Genomic DNA, 11,840 nt, shown 5'->3' on the forward strand with positions numbered 1-11,840 from the left:
TTTCTGTGGTGGTGGTGGTGCTGCTGCTAATGATGATGATGATGATGATGATGATGATGATGATGATGATGATGATGATGATGATGATGTGACCTTAGAGGTATTGCATTTGGAAAACTGTTCGAAGATACTGTTTTGACTGGTACTTGTATAAAGGCAATTCATAATTAAATCTTTATTGTGTCAATCGTTGATTAAACTTTTAATGAGCAGTATTTCAGTTAAATTAAAAAAGCTTCGGTTGACGACATGATTCAATGACTTAATACAAGGACCACTGAAACCGACTTTTGTCACATGGAGGGTCAATTCTTCTATGCGCATGCGCACCGGAAGGCGATAGTACGATGATGATAACACGACAGTACGGTAATGAAAACGCGATAGTACGATAGTGAAAACACGACAGTACGATGATGAAAACGCGATAGTACGATGGTGAAAACGCGAAAGTACGATGGTGAAAACACGAAAGTTAATCGCATTATCATCATCGTACTTTCGTATTATCGCGTTTTAGTTATAGTACTGTCGCGTTTTCATCATCTTTCTGTCGAGTTTTTACCATCGCAGTTTCGTGATTTCCCTTTTTCACACGTACTATCGAGTATCGCGTTTCAGATCAACACATTCACAGGCGATGGCGATGGCCCTCCGTAAAAAATAGTATTTTTTATATAATCTTACATGCGTAAAGAAATCTCAAATTATTATGTTTTGGTTTACACTAAATAAAATGGTCTGTTTTTCACTGATTAACGAAAAAATTGGCGATGCAAATTTTAGACCCGCAAGCTTTAATCCAGAATGCAATTTGATCAAATGTGTTCAGACCTCGTCACGTGTTTACTTGTGGTTCAAATTGTTTTATTTGATATTTTGATAACTGAGAATAAGATAAAATTTTGTCAATGGATATTGCAGCATGTATAAATGAAATCATGTGATTTACAGTAAACAAATTCATACCGTTTTTTTCAGTTATAAAACAAGATGCGGAAGAAAACTTGGCTGAGCCTTCACCGGAGAAAGAACAGACGGTCTGACCTTGTCCATGTTAATGTACCTCTAAACGTGGTCATCAATGCACATAATTCACCGAAATGGACGCCATCGAAAAGCAACTTCTAATGCTACTGGGTAGTTCATTTATAGCCGGCGAAGGACATGTGTAGTCATTACTCAATTACAAAGTTGTTTCTGATTAAATATGTGTTGTGCCATAATTCTGTATTGACATGTCACTTATATGGCAATAATTGTTATTATATGGCAATATTTGCTAAGATAAATGAAATAAAACTGATATTTGAAAACGTGTATTGCGTTTATTTTAGAAATACAAACGAATCACAATAAAGAGCACAGAGTATAAATCACATCAATATAAGATTGATATAGCATGTACTACTGATCAGGCTGTTTACATGGAAAACTTAAACATAAATCACAAAAAGTGAAATGAATCACATTACAATAATCATTAATGCAAACTCATCGAATCAGACTAATACAAGAATTTACTTTTAAAGTTCTGGAGAAAAAAATCACAAAAATGAAATTTATCACAGTACAATGTTCTTTTATAACAAGAACTGCCACAGAGACTGCGCGCTCAACTATTCCGTCGCTTTTAAGTTTAGATTGCAAAGTTTTGGTAATACATGCAAAACCTTAACCAGAATCTTTAAGTCGAATAATAAAGGACCATAATTTACATTATTTGCAAAATAGAGTTATCTTACTTGATTTATTAAGTCGGTTGGATAGTTGGAATCATGTGTCTAAAGTTTCAATGCAATACATGGGTTATTTGCTGATATATTGACATAAATGTGGTTACCTGCAAAATCTAACCAGAATTTTTTAATCAAATTATAAAGGACCGTAATTTGCATAACATGCAAAATACAGGTATCTTACTTAATTATTTTAGCACGCTTGATCGTTGAGTACCATTGAATAAAGTATCAATACAATACATCAAGTAGTTGAAGAGATCGTAACCTAACTGTGCTTCTATTCAAAACCTTAACCAGAATTTCTATGTTGAATGATAAAGGGCAATAATTTGCATTATATGCAAGATAGAGTTATCTCGCTTGAGTAATGAATTAGGTTGTATAGTTGAGAACACATATCTAAAGTTTCAATGCAATACATGTATTTGCTGAGAAAATGACTTAAAGCTGCTTAGTACATGCAAAACCTTAACCAAGGTTTGACGCCGGCGCTAGAGTGAGTAGTATAGCTCTCCTTAGTCTTCGAATAGTCGAGCTAAATACTCATCGCCTCAACCCAAAACAAGAATTTACTAGAACCGTACTGAAAATGCCTTCCTGGTTATGTACTTACGGCGATAACTTTAAAAAAATATATTGTTAGAAAATACAATATGTTATTCTAATAACTATGTTACAACAGGAAAAGTAGTATTAAGATTAATCGAACAAAAATCAAACGTAACATAGAGCATTATTGTAATTAATCCATTTTGCTTTTGTGAATTTTCTTATGCCTGGAAAGGCTGCTCCGGTGCCGAAACACTTCTTCACACTCAGGACATTTAAGGCTTGACCTTTAGATTGCAAAGTTTTGGTAATACATGCAAAACCTTAACCAGAATCTTTAACCCTGTGCATATCCAAATGTGCCTTCAGGTTTGACTTTCTTGATAAAGACATCCCACATTCGTGACAGTTACACCCCTGCTTTTTCACGTCGAATATCCTTTTGAAGATCAGCATTGGTTGGAAACGACTTCTCGCAATTTATACAAACAAAAACTTCGCCTCGACATGCACATGACATCTGAAAAATAATTGCATATCATTTTGTAAAAAAAATAATTATATCATATAATATACTACATTTAGTCTTTGTCTGGAATATGTCAACACGAATGGAACATTTGAAGTAGTCGACCTTTTTACGTTAAACGAAGCAACGTTGACCCAATATTCCTTATTAAAGGGACTTTACCCCAGATTGGCACCAAAAATGTTTTTGTCTGTAACGAATCTCAGGACAGTTATTTAATAAAATGTTTTACTCTTTGATACCATAATTGTCAAAAAAAATACCAAAAAGTAAAAAAAATGGAGTCGGAGACCGGGTTCGAACCGGTGTCCTCAAAATTGCAGTCAGGTATTGTTTACACTGTGCTACGAATGCTTACCCTATATACCATTGCAGTATTTAAGCAATATACCTAACTTAGTAATATCACGTGATAACATCGACTAGCCAATCACGCATAAGAATGAATTCTACTAGGTATACATACCTAATAATCTTTTTTAATGGAAAAATACGAAAAAAATGCGAAAAATAAATTAACTGTAAACTATGTGGTACTTCAGTTAGTTAGTTTCAATGCATGGTAAACATCGATGCCAAGATTGTGTCAATTTTCAACTTTCGATTATTTTTTTTTCGCTATTTCATCATACGGTGTATAACCCCTTAAAAGAACAGCAACACAAGAAGATAAAACAGCGCTTTGTATTTTTCTATCTAGGAACAAAAACCACGCTATACAATGGCTCATTTACACTAATAATACATATACAACGCTTTGTGTAAAATATAATGAAGTTAGAGACACGGTTATGACGTTACGACAACAAAAGCCGACGACGAAAATTTGGTTTTGAAAACATTTAGGCCTTACCTATTCGATAAATAGACGAGATAACGGTTTTGTCATACTAATAAACAAAATAAAGGTTTTGCAGATTTGACTTATACGAAGCGATACTTCTTCAAGGTTTCTGATATAAAATGTTCTGTATAAACTAACCTGTGTCTATTCAGGTTTGCCCTGCTGTGAAAAATCTTTTCACAGCACATATAACCCTTGCCCGTTCCAATATGTGTTGTTTCGTGCTGTCGCAGTGTGGAAATGTTCGCAAGGACCTTGCCACAATATCTGCAGACCTGAGGTTGTCGACTCTCCATCTAAAAGATATACCATACATATTAACAAATAAAGTATTTAAAGCTTTATTCGCACTCCTATCAAAATGAGATAAAACAAAAATAGTGTGGTCGTTCGCCTAAAATTCTCGAGTGTGGTCGTTCGCATAATTTAATATTGTACGATTTCTTTCAAAACATCATTTCGCCTTGAAAAAGGTATTGTAACTGGAATATATTTGCTGTTTATATATCTTTTTTGTAAAGAACCAGTTGAAACTAGCCGATGTATCATTGTTTTGGGAAAATTAACAAAATGTGTGGTCGTCTGCATCCCCGATTCCAAATTTGTTTTTGAATGTTCTCAAAAACTACAACATCAAGAACGACAGACAGTATACCACGTGAAAGCTGAAATCATGTGGCGTACCATGGGCTAGATCTTGTTTTAATTTGATTCAATTTACTAAAGAAAATATTAAAAAACATACCTTTTGTTGTGTCAAGATCGCCGTGGTCGTACACATTCGTGGTGACGTCACAATTCTTGCTCCCTCACAGTGTTTAAACAATCTTACATATCAACCAATATCCTCCATTTATTATAATATTTATTTTCACTTGACAAGAAAATGTATTTCCATGAAAGGACATTCCCTCGGTGTTTTACTGGTTCGACGTCGTCTTGTCTTGGCATTCGTCCCTTTCATGTTTTTAAGTAAAGAAATGAAAAACGTTATCTTACTGCTGTAAGCAACGTTCAGACTTTGTTCGTCGTTTTGTTTTGCTTTTTATGTTATATACCGGTAACATACCTCTAATAAATTACCTTCTCTATTTACTCCATTTTTCGGAATGTTGCTATAACTAATGAAGACAAAATGATGTCTGAATGTCGATTAACACTAAATATTTGATGATGTTAAGTCCTGTGTTATCTCGGCAGGGCTTTTATTGTCTCGGCACATACATCAGTTTATTTGAGAATATTTTTTATAAAGCACCGTCTATATTCAATAAAAGGTTGATATCAGATCAATGTTATAAACAACATATGACAAATCGCACTCTTGAGAAGAAATAAACAATATTGACATTTGTATTCCACTTTTTAATGAACTGTTTTAAACGTGTATGTGTGTATTTAGTGGTTATAGTTATCAATAAGTCGACATTAATACGGGCTTGAAGACAAACTCGAAGCGTTTGTCTGTACAAGCCCTCTTACGGCGTACGATTTACTTATTGCGTTTTATCTTTATTAAGGATTGTTGGTATAAGAGTGAGGTTTGTGCACATAAACTGGTTTAAATCCCTAGTAAAAATACATTTTACTGACCGTTCCAATGCGGTACCTTATAAACATACCAATTATTTTTATATATATATATAGTATTTATGCACTGTGCTGTTTGTAGAGTTTTGTGCTGTTCTATGTTTCTTGTTTGTGAGTTTGTGTTCTATGTCTTTGGCGTTTGCCCATTGCCACTATACCGGGTTTATGTTTAAACTTTTTGCTACTGAGCAAGTTTCAGTAGCTTTTTGCATAAATATTGTATGTGTATGCAAGGGACTTCATCTTTTTTGCCGGAATGATAGGTATGAAAAAATTTGGGCACCACTGAACAATGAAAATGAGAACCAGAAAAGCTTGTCATACATTGTTTATATAAAGCGCGTGCATGCCGGGAAGCAAATTGTACATGTTTTGGGCGGGGTTTGACCTCCGTAAACTAATGAAAATTCATCACGGAAACCCCCGAGGTACATGTACTTTTAAGATCGGAACTTCCATTTATGGATATGCGTTAAAAATAGTACTGTATTAAATAGGAAAGCGTGTTTTACTTATGTGCAATACAGTATGAAGCAAAATGGTTTTCGTCATACAAGCAGTTATTACATCCGACAAAATCACTAAGTATCGCTGAAACTAAATGCTTATGGAATCAAACTTGAATATATTAATCCGCATTTCAATCTACAATGAACTTGATAAAGATTTCAAGTGAGCATTGAATGCCATTTTGTTTATATGGAACATCAACAACAACAAATGGAACCATAACAAATCCTACTCCCGGTTCGGAAGCAGAGCACATAAGTCTGATTCAATTGTAAAGGTGAGTTTATCTGAGATATGCATGTTTTTATTTTTATTGAATTTCATATTTTGTAAACAGTTTACAAGAAACGTTATTTCTATACTCTATAGCGTTCCAATCGAGGTACGGGGTTTCCCGGATTTACGGAGATTTAGTACCAGTAACCACTAAACTATCGTTTCAGGAGCATTCACCGATTTCGTACTTTCCGCTTCCTGACACAATGTAAATATTGCCATTTCTACTTTTATTTCACAGGGTTTTCTCATTTTTTGTTTGTTAGCATCAGGTTAAATGGTTAAGTGTCGGTTTTACAACAATTGTTTGGGATATTAAGCTGCTGAACAAGATCTTATAGTAAGTGAAAAACATTGTTGACGGCTGCGGCCATTTTGAATATTCTGAACGATCTGCATTATGACCCATAACACACAAAAACAAACTCGTTACTTTCTGTACTTTCTAAATACTTGCGTCACACTGCTGTTCTTTTTTATGATTGAATATGTTACTGAATGAAATAAATGAACAGTGATTGGGCTAGTCTTATTTATTGGTGTATATTGTTTCTAATTGACAGATAAACATTGCATATTGTGAAAGAGAAAGAGAAATTATTCAGCGTTCATTTAGATCTAATTTTATTCATGTATGCCGTATTTATTGAATACTCATGTGCCTTTTTGATCTTATATTTTAACAAATTATGCACTACGTGACTAGTCAATTGTAACCAGTACCCCCCAAAGGTCCGTGGAATAGCGGGACTGTCGGTCCAGCCAATCCTGGGTAACATCCCTGCCCTGCTGAGACAAACTGCTGGTAAAATCCCCCCCCCCCCCAAAAAAAAAAAATGCCATAGCCCCATTTCGTCGAAGCTCAATTAAATATACTGACACTGGATCGAAAGTCGAGGAGTTGGGCACCATTGCCTGTCCCAAACATTCACAAATCATGCGCGAAACCTTATGATTAACTCGAGATCATTATTTCAACTTTTTCCGGAAAGCATTCCCAAATAAACAAAGAAACGGCAGATGTTGACAGGTTTTCAAAGTTGTAGAAAATTGAAAAGGTGTGACAAACTGATTTCCAACGTTTATATTTAACTACTTATACTTGATAAGTGCATTTGGGAATATTTTTACAACGAAATATACCATTGGTGCCGAAACTAAACGATTTTTCATATTTTGAAAATACATTCTAAGACATTTCATAACATACTAAAATGGAACTTTTTGGTCATTCAAAACAACGATTAACTTCTGAACAAAAAATAATTATATCTTGCTAATCTCCTCGGACATGCAGCTTGGTCATTAAATCGGAGTGAAAGTATTTTTCATGTGTTTCTGGTACGGAGAGAAAAATCCGACTTGAAGGCAAGCGCATAAGCCAGTAACGAGGCTTGCCAGGCACCATGTCCAAGGGTTGGATTTTTATATTCTGACCAGAATATCATGATTGATGCATTTTTTCTTGAAATTTGTGGTAAAATTGACGTAGATAATTCATTTTTGTACATTTCACCAAAAAGCATGTACAACATGAATTACTGACGTCATAAATTGCAGTAATTTTAAATCACTATTGACGTCAAATAGTTCCTCTAAAACTGGTTTTTACAATAATTTATTTACAATTTAAATTTAAAGTATTACATACTTATATATTTGATTGCGCTTTATTAAAATGGCATAAATTAATATACTTTTTATAAACTATACAATAAAAGAAATAAAAAGTGGCACGTTGTTGCACCTGACTCATCTATCATGGGGAAGTGTAAGACGGGTTTTCCAGCACTGGAAACATGACCTGAAACACATGTCGGGTATGCAAGAAAACTCATCAGAGTGAGAACGGAAAGTGGGTCCAACTCCCTGAGTGTGATGTATCCCTCCAAAAAAATAAAGTGCCTGTTTAAACCATACCCTTTCACACACTTATATATTTATATATATGAGAATGAAAAGTTAAAGCTGCACTCTCACAGATTGAACGTTTTGACAACTTTTTTTTATTTTTTGTCTTGGAACGAGCCAATGTTTGCGAGAATTAATGGAAACCAGTTATATAAGACTGCTGACAAAAAAATAGATCGCAGATTTTTATATTTAATTAGAAAAAATATGTTTATGCATTTTTCTTAAACCGATAGTAACGGTTTAAGCCATAAAACATTTATTTTCGAACGGAAATAAGAAAGTCTACGATCTGATTTTTGTCAGTAAACTAATATCATTGGTTTGCAGATATTTATGCAAAAATTTGCTCTTTCCAAGACAAAAAAATAAAAAGTTGTAAAAGTGGTCAATCTATGAGAGTTCAGCTTTACGTGTTCTCCGGTTATGCGAGTAGTAGTTGAGATCCTTTTATAGCTCTTGCGCCCCCCCCCCCTCCTCTACACACACACACACACACACTTTTGATATCTATCCCTCCCTCCTCCCAACACAATTTAGTGTAAACGCCAGCTAGAGCACCCCAACTTTTAGCCTTTAGTGAATGTCCTTATGTAAATAAGTTTTTAGTAAATCCACCAATCAAGTATAGTGCATCTTTTTAGTAATCTAATTCCTTAATAACTTATTATAAATTTGTTATTTTTTGCGACAAATTGGAGATGGGAATGATGACAGTCAAGCCAGCCAAACTTAAACTGGAGCAGACATCATGCGGTAATTTATTAGTATTTCACAATTATTACTTTATGAAAATGTATCCAATCAGTAGCATTATTTGAGCGGGTTTGATTCTTTTCTGTTTATCTTTTCTGTTTGTTTCATTCCTAAATGACTTTGTTTCATGCCAGTTATATATTGTAAATTATTCTGGTCGCGGCCATGAGATTATATCATTTTCTAATGAAACAACAACCTCTGCATGTTTGTCAATTTTGTAAAACTATTTTGTTTGCTCTCTTATTTGAGCATTACATTAAGAACTAATTCTATAAGCAGTTAAACAAAATTTAAAATATCTCAAGGCAAATGGGATAAAAAGTGTGTCAAGTTCATCAAGGTTTTTGACTTATCCCTCAATACTTCTTAATACATTTCAACATTCTGTAAAACACAAATGTATTGTTTCTTTTTTTATAGCCACCTGGTTTCTGAAGCTCTAGAGGACCTTTATGGGCAAAAAATGCTGTTCAATATAGTTCTGTGTGGAATTCCATACCGCCTTTAGAGAATGGAAAATGTCTTCAAGTAATCAAGTGCATTTCTGACTTCTCCAAAATGCCTCTTTGTAGTCAATTACCTTGGAGAGTTAAATACCCATTGCAAAATATTCAAACATAATATATTTCATCTATTTTGTCTTGATCTTTGAATCAATGTAATTACACTATTTGACTATATCAAATTTATGACTACGTATAGAATTGTGTATGACGCAAATGATTGTTAACTGGCATACCTTCACAGTATCCCATATTTCAAGAGAATGCAGATGTTAGTCACCCCTGTCAAACTTGTTTGTGTGTAAATAATACAAATGTGACATTTACAGCAAATATGTAATAATTGAGCAACATATACACAATTGCAAAACTCTTTACGACCAGATATTTTCAGTTTTTGTTTGTTTGTTCGGTTTCTTTTATTGCATGATTTTTAGCTGGACTATTCGTAGAATAAGGAGAGCTATCCTAGTCACCCGAGCGTCGCCGTCGGCGTAACCACTTATGTTAAAGTTTGCGTTCCACCTCATATATTTTCAAACTCCATTGACATATGGCTTTGAAACTTTTCAAATTTGTTCATCATCATGCCCCCAACCTGTAAACAGGAGGAGGTAACTCTATCAAGCATTTTGATAAAGTTTGCGTAACACCTCAAATATTTCCAAAGTCAATTAACATCTGGCTTTGAAACTTTGCACGCTTGTTCACCATCATGCCCTCAACCTGTACACTGGAGGAGGTAACTCTTACAAGCATTTCGACAAAATTATGCCACCTTTTCGACTTAGAATTAATGCTAAAGTTTGCGTACCATCTCAAATATTTTCAAAGTCCATTGACATTTGGCTTTGAAACTCTGCACTCTTGTTCACAATCATGCCCCAAACCTGTACACAGGATGAGGTAACTCTATTAAGCATTAACACAAAATTATGCCCCTTTTTCGACTTTGAATTTACGTTTAAGTTTGCGTACCACCTCAAATATTTTCAAAGTCCATTGACATCTGGCTTTGAAACTTCGCACGCTTGTTCACCATCATGCCCCCAGCCTGTACACAGGAGGAGGTCACTGTACCAAGCATTTTGACAGAATTATGCCCCTTTTTCGACTTAGAATTTACGTTAAAGTTTGCGTACCATCTCAAATATTTTCCAATTCAATTTATGTAAATATCTCAGCACATCATGTATTGCATTGAAATCTAATCTAACAGTGATCCATGCATGTTTCGCCTAAACTTTTCAATCCATACACAGTAAAGCGGCTGAATAGTCGAGCGCGCTATGTCTGTGACAGCTCTTGTTTCAAGAAGCAATCAGTTCAGTATATAGTAGTTATGGTGTTTTGACTGTCAATGAATCCAAGATCACTATTTGTATGTTGTTGAACTGAAATGTTAAATATTTAAGACCCAGCTGTCAGTACAGAAAACATTGATTGTGCTTTTGAGACCACTGAATTTTATTAACATAATTTGACACTTTACATATTGCAGGCATTTTTTCAGATAATTCTATATAAATTAATAATAGATAACTGTAGCCTTAATTTGTGCATAATAGCATATGTGAATAATTTAATAGCCTTATGATGGAATTTTGTATAAATAATATTATATATAATCATTTTAATGGTTTCAATTGTTTTCATATACAAATGGTTTTGGAATGGAAATTTGGGCTTGCTCTATTTGCTGGTACACTCAACACATATAAATGAAATAGTGCTTAGTAAGCTCAGCTGGCAGTTATTCACTGGGTTCTTATTTGGGTGTGTTCCAACAAAATCACTGTCTTGATTACTTCTTTGTATATACTATATAGGCGCTAAATTTAGAATATATTTTAGCTCTGTTGAATGTTGATTGTTATTGCAATTTATCATTTCTTTTTAGATCACCCTGTGGGTTAAAATATGATTTGATGGTTAGAAGTCATTTGTTTGTAATAACACTTTGATAAGTTTGAACTTCTTTAACATACTGGGTCTTTAAGAAAGTCCCATGATCTGGAAATTTGGTTTTGACTGTTTCCATGCTTAATTCAGAATATACTTCATGTCAAAAATGTTATGAGAGGTCATAACATATTGGGCCTTTAAAAGTCTACAAAAGTTCAACATTTATTTATTCATACAATTTTATTTCCCGCCAGATGTAAAAACAACAACCCTTTTATCAAAAAGCAAGACAAAAAGGTCAGTGTGGGTGATCTGTAAAAAATGCTTGTGTACATTCATATTTAACCGTCAAAGGTCTGAAACAGATCTCTTTTAGTGTAAACCTGATTTTAGCAAAGCTGTTTAAAATATAATTAAAATTTAAATTTAGATCATTTCGATCATTAGACTTGATATTTGTCAGTTTCATTTGTCATTTCAAACACAAACTCAAGTTGATTGAAAGTTGATTGAAAGCACCGTTTAGATAATTCTGTAATAAAAGCAGTATTTGTATTTGCCCTTAAAATCTAAACAACACATTTTTTGTTCATAATTAACAATTTGCATTGATTTACTTATTTATTCAGTGTTTTTTTTGTTGTTGTTTTTTTTTTTTTTTTTTTTTTTTTTTTTGGGGGGGGGGGGGCGGTACGTTTTTGTAACAAACAAATAAGAATATA

At 33.8% G+C, this 11,840-nt stretch overlaps 1 pseudogene; it reads right to left on the minus strand.

The window, feature by feature from the left end:
• Positions 1–2,484: 2,484 nt before the first annotated feature.
• On the minus strand, positions 2,485–4,445 carry LOC128210580 (oocyte zinc finger protein XlCOF19-like; annotated as a pseudogene).
• Between the last annotated feature and the right edge of the window lie 7,395 nt (positions 4,446–11,840).

This window comes from Mya arenaria, chromosome 12, assembly GCF_026914265.1.
Source record: "Mya arenaria isolate MELC-2E11 chromosome 12, ASM2691426v1".
In the NCBI taxonomy this organism is placed as follows: domain Eukaryota; kingdom Metazoa; phylum Mollusca; class Bivalvia; order Myida; family Myidae; genus Mya; species Mya arenaria.